Below are 5517 nucleotides of genomic sequence, written 5' to 3' on the forward strand. Positions count from 1 at the left end.
AAAGTTCCATATGCATCAGCGGTTGGAAGCTTAATGTATGCAATGGTCTACACAAGGCCTGATATTTCACATGCAGTGGGAGTTGTAAGCAGGTACATGAACAGTTCAGGAAAAGAACATTGGATGGCAATGAAGTGGATTCTCAAGTATTTGAGAGGTACCACAAATCAAGCATTATGCTTTGGTGGTTCAAACATTGCTCTACAGGGATATGTTGATGCAAATATGGCGATTGATAGAGATAACAGGAGGAGCACAACAGGGTATGTGTTTACTGTAGGTGGAACAACTATCAGTTGGGTTTCAAAAATCCAAAGTTTTGTTGCACTTTCAACAATAGAAGCAGAGTATGTTGCTGCTACAGAGGCTAGTAAAGAAATGATTTGGTTACAAAGGTTTTTGGATGAATTGGGCAAGAAGCAGGAGTTGGGCAGGTTATACAGTGACAGCCAGAGTGCCATACATCTTGCAAAGAACTATGCATTTCATTCCAAGACTAAACATATACAACTCAAGTACCATTTCATATGGTCAGCATTGGAAGATGGACAGTTGAAGCTGGAAAAGATACACACTAGCTAGAATCCTGCAGATATGTTAACAAAAGTTGTAACCAGGGAGAAACTGAGAATCTGCTCAGTTTCAATTGGTCTTCAAGTATGATGAAGAAGATGAGAAACAGCCAGGTCCAAAGTGGAGTTATTGTCTAGCAAATGAAGCAGCGGTGGAGTTGCTATAATCAGTCTCCAAGTGGGAGATTGTTGGGTGTGGAGCCTGATTATCTTTTGTATTCAAAGGTTTCAACCGGATGTATACCATAGGAAAACTGTACACCCCTCCATGTGGGGGGGTGTGGGGGGGGGGACTTGTCCCCCCTGCGGGGGTTTGGGGGGGCTAATCCCCACCGGCTGGGGGGTTCGGGGGCCAGCGGTCCCCCGGCAAGGGTTCGAGAGCAGCGCCCCCGAAGCTAAAAATAGATGTAAAATTGCCTTGTAAAAGTCTAGTAATTTCTAATCAATCTGGGTCGTTCATTAGGCGGATGATCTGACGGTAGAAGTTATGTTTAATTTAGGGTTTTTTTCCCTAGAAGGAAACCCCTCACTATATATGAGGGAATTGTATTGCGTCTACATATATCTGTATTCTGAGTGAGGAAGAGAGAGGAGTTTGAGAGTGAAGAGGGTGTTACAACGGATCTGCTATAGGTTGTATCTCTTCAGTTTGCTAGATAATATAATAAAAGAATGATTGGTTGTTTCTCCGCGTACGTAGCCCAAACTGGGTGAACCACGTATATCTGTCTCTCTTGTTTTATGCATTTTCTGAGTTTATATTTCTGCAATATTTTATGTGTTCCATTGCTCCGTAATATATAATTTTCTAATAACAATCACACCAAAATCGGTCAAGGGATTCCTAGGCCCAAAACAATCACCTACACAATCAAGATTTACCGCAATCCCGCCAACACCGGTCAAGGGATTCCTAGGCCCAAACAAGAACATACATTATCAGGATTTACCACAATCCTACCACACTGATCAAGGTATTCCTAGGCCCAAACAAGGTTGGATGCCTACAGATTTCTTCACCAATACCTTGAGGAATTTGCCTATCTCTATCCTAAGGATTTACCGCAATCCTGCCAAAACCGGTCAATGGATTCCTAGACCCTTGGGAATTTTCCTGAGGCCACCTCAATTGGATCCAAAACCATCTGAAAATCCAAAGATCAACCAAATCAAAGAACCCCATCTCACCATGGTTATCCGAAAATGGAAAGGCGAGGTTGAAACCACTATCGCACTTGGAAAAACCCATGCCAATGACAACAAGAGAACCAAATACATACATGCATTTACCATTCATTCACCAACTAGCTAGGAAATCACACATGCAACCTATTACCTAGAAGTATTCTTGGTTAAGATGCTTGATCCAATTTTTCCTTGCTTGATCCTTGCTTTCCTTTGTTTTCTTGTCCTTCCTTTGTCTTCCTTTCTCTAATGCTAGAGTGCTCTAAGAATTCTCTAAGTGTGCAAGCGTATGAGAGAATATAGAGAGCTTCGAGCTAAAACTAAAAAAAGGTTAACCAACAAAAGTTGTGAGCTGATCCTCAGAAGTCTTTTTATTATTGAGGCCTATATTTTCTTCAATTTCCTTTAATTTTCCTTCAATTTCCTCCTCACATGCAATTATGTGACCTTTCACCTTCCTTCTCTCCTGTTTTACATTATTTTCATAAATAAAATGTCAATTAATGCCTCTTTTCCTTTTCAATGCCTTTGCCAATTTCCTTAGCCATAATAAAAACTGAAATGAACACCCACTGGGATGTTTTGCCCAACATTCAGTGTGGAATTCATGTCTATGACCTTGGTCTTATTTTGACTTTATTAACTTTAGTACATGAACTTTTAACCCAGGGCTGCTACAAATCATTTCCTGTGTCTCAATCATCCTATTATTATTTTCCTTGCAACTTTTGATTTATGCCTTCAAACTTCTCAATATGTTTTCTATATTAGGAGAATATTCATCTCCTTATGGTTAAACTGATTTGTAAGGAGAGTCACATGAACTATAACCCACCATTCTACTCGTCATCTCTTATCTTCTTCTTCCTGCAAGCATACTATGTTAGATAAACCAAATAGAAACATGATCAAACCATACCTTAGTGAAGTTCAGGGGAGGCTATCACATCTGCACAAATCAGTCCAGATTAGCATGATACATATACATACATCATGATATCAACAAATCAACATCATGGATGATGACACAAGAATGCAATAACAAACTCATGCATGATAACCATAACCATCACAATGAATCTATGAAAATATGCATTTATCCCATCCAGTCCACGAGTTTGAACCTGAAAGATCTGATACCACAATGTGGTATCAAATATCACTCAAAGAGAAGGAACCTCGCTCTGATACCAGCCTGTAACGGCCCCTCCCACATTTACTTGCTTTTACAAGTTCTCCAGGGTAAACATGAGTTGAGTGCTACTATGACATGACCCGACCTCCAAGTTCCAGTGATGGTAGTGGGGCCTACGAACCAACAACTCACTAGCATCCATCAGAGACTTCAGACCACTCAGGAGCCCAACAACCACCCTTGGTGATCAATCCTTGAGCTAAAACTCTTTTCATTGACTTAAAACCCCAACCGCATCTTTGACACACTATGCGTGTGATTATGAGGCTCCAATCGCACCCATAAGTCTGCCTGCATGTTGTTATGACAAAAAATCCCATGTTATGTGCATTCAGTTGCGAGATCTATGCCACTTTTTCACAAAAGCCTTTAGACCACTACCCAAAACTGCCTGTAAGTTTCCAGAAACATAAATAACATGATAGCAAGGCTAACCATTCAAAACTTGAACATGATCTTGACTAGAACATGCCTAATACAGGATAGACATTTCGTCAAACATATAGTAAACATGAAAGCTACATGTTATGAATGCATATATGATCATAAACTTCTAAACTTCATATGATAATCACCAAGAAGGTTCAATGCCCTCTCAAGCTAGCTACAACAACACTTGTTAGACCATTCATTCATCAACCATTCCATAAATTATCAAATCATGAACGAGATCCAAAACTAGAGTATATCATAGAACCATGCTTATAACTAGCATATAACCATAATAGAAACCATGACTAAATAGCCTTAAAATACACAATAACAAGTACATGTACTCATTAATTACATTAGAAGAATAACTCATATTAACATATGAAAAACCCAACCAAGTCAAGGACTTCCACATACCACCTGACCATAGATTTTGCTGAAAGAAATATTTCTTTTAGCCACCCCTGTGCCATATTCCAAGCATGAATGTGGTATTGAAAATTGGCAACAAGAAATTGCTAAAAATAGAAGTACTAAAAATAGCACTGCTAAAAATAACAGTTTGGGCATCAGTGCTGGATTAGGCAACAGGGAATGAAAAATGGAAGTGCTAAAAATAGAATTTATATTTTTAGCAGTGCAGTGTGGATTCCTATTTTAGTCTGTCCCTGGACTAGAAATAGGAAGTAAAATTCGAATTTGGTCTTACCAGCAGTTTGAATATTAATTAATTAATTTAGTTTGAGTTAATTAGTTACGGAAAATCAAACTTGAAGTCTTTGTGAGAACATGAAATAATTTCTCCACTGATTGGGGAATGTGTCCTTGATTTGCGTCACTGATTGAGGAATTAAGGATGAGTTCTATATTGAGAGGATCAGTTGACTTAGTTTAACTTAGTCAAGTCTAGTTAGATTAATTTAACAAGTTGTTAAATTAATGAGATTCAGTGTGTTGATGCTTGCAAGCATGTGACAACTAGTATTTTCAGATAACTGAGTATTCACTCATGGATAACTGATGCATGTCAGTTCAGACAAAGACCTAGTTGAGATCAGATGAGGGACAGTGTACTATCAGTTGCTAGGATATTCCTTGGTGAATATTCCTTGCATGCAGAAGGAATATTATTCCTTAGAGACTGTGTAGTTGGACCTGAGGTGACAGCAGGTATGATTTGGGCCAATTCACACATGTTATGTAATTGGACCCCAATCAAAACTGCACAAGGAAATAGGGGCTTGGAGGATTTGTGGAGCCTATATATACAGGCCTAGATAGTCCATGAGCTACATCATCAGAGTACAGAGAGAGCAGGATAACTTTTGAGTTGATTCTTTTTGTATGTTTTTGAGGATTTCCACTTGATTGATAATACAGAGATGGGGTTTTAGGCTGGTGATTTTCCCGAATAAATTCTTCTTTGTTATGTGTGATTGATTCCTTCTTATCAATTATATGTGTTCATGCTTGATGTTGCTCATGGTTGATTAGCTTCCGCAAATTTTATGGTAGATGTAGATCTAGTATTATGATTTAGTACATTGCACATATCAGTTTGATTTGCAGCTGAAATTTCTACATGATATCAGTGAGCTAGCTGATCTGTAGAGAAAATTCTACATGTGGGATCTCATGGGATAAATCAATACATAAGCAAACAAGGACTCCAGAGGTTAAATCACCTCCACCCTCAAGCTATTGTGATCTCACCTAAACCGGTCCTGAGATCACAAAACCAAGCCAAGCTTGGATGCCTCAGAATTTCTTCAACATACCTTGAAGAATTTTCCTGTCTCCACCCACCTATCAAGGGTTTCCTGGAGAAAACCATCTCTACCCCCAACCTTTGGTATTTTCCTGAGGCCACCTCACCTAGTTCCAAAACCTTTCGGCAATCCAAAGCTCAACCAAGAATGAATCCCATCACACCATGGTTATCTAGGAAATGGCAAGGCAAGGCTAAAACCATTGTCGAACCAGGAAAAACCCATGACAATGACAACAAATGGACCAAATAAACAAATATGTGTACCATTCATTCACATCCCAACAAGGAAATCACACATGCAACCTCTTACCTACAAAATATTCTTGCTTAAGTTTTTGATCCAACTTTCTCCATGTTTTCCT

This window comes from Pinus tabuliformis, chromosome X (assembly GCF_031772625.1).
Source record: "Pinus tabuliformis cultivar Carrire ecotype Pingquan chromosome X, CPIR1, whole genome shotgun sequence".
Taxonomy (NCBI): domain Eukaryota; kingdom Viridiplantae; phylum Streptophyta; class Pinopsida; order Pinales; family Pinaceae; genus Pinus; species Pinus tabuliformis.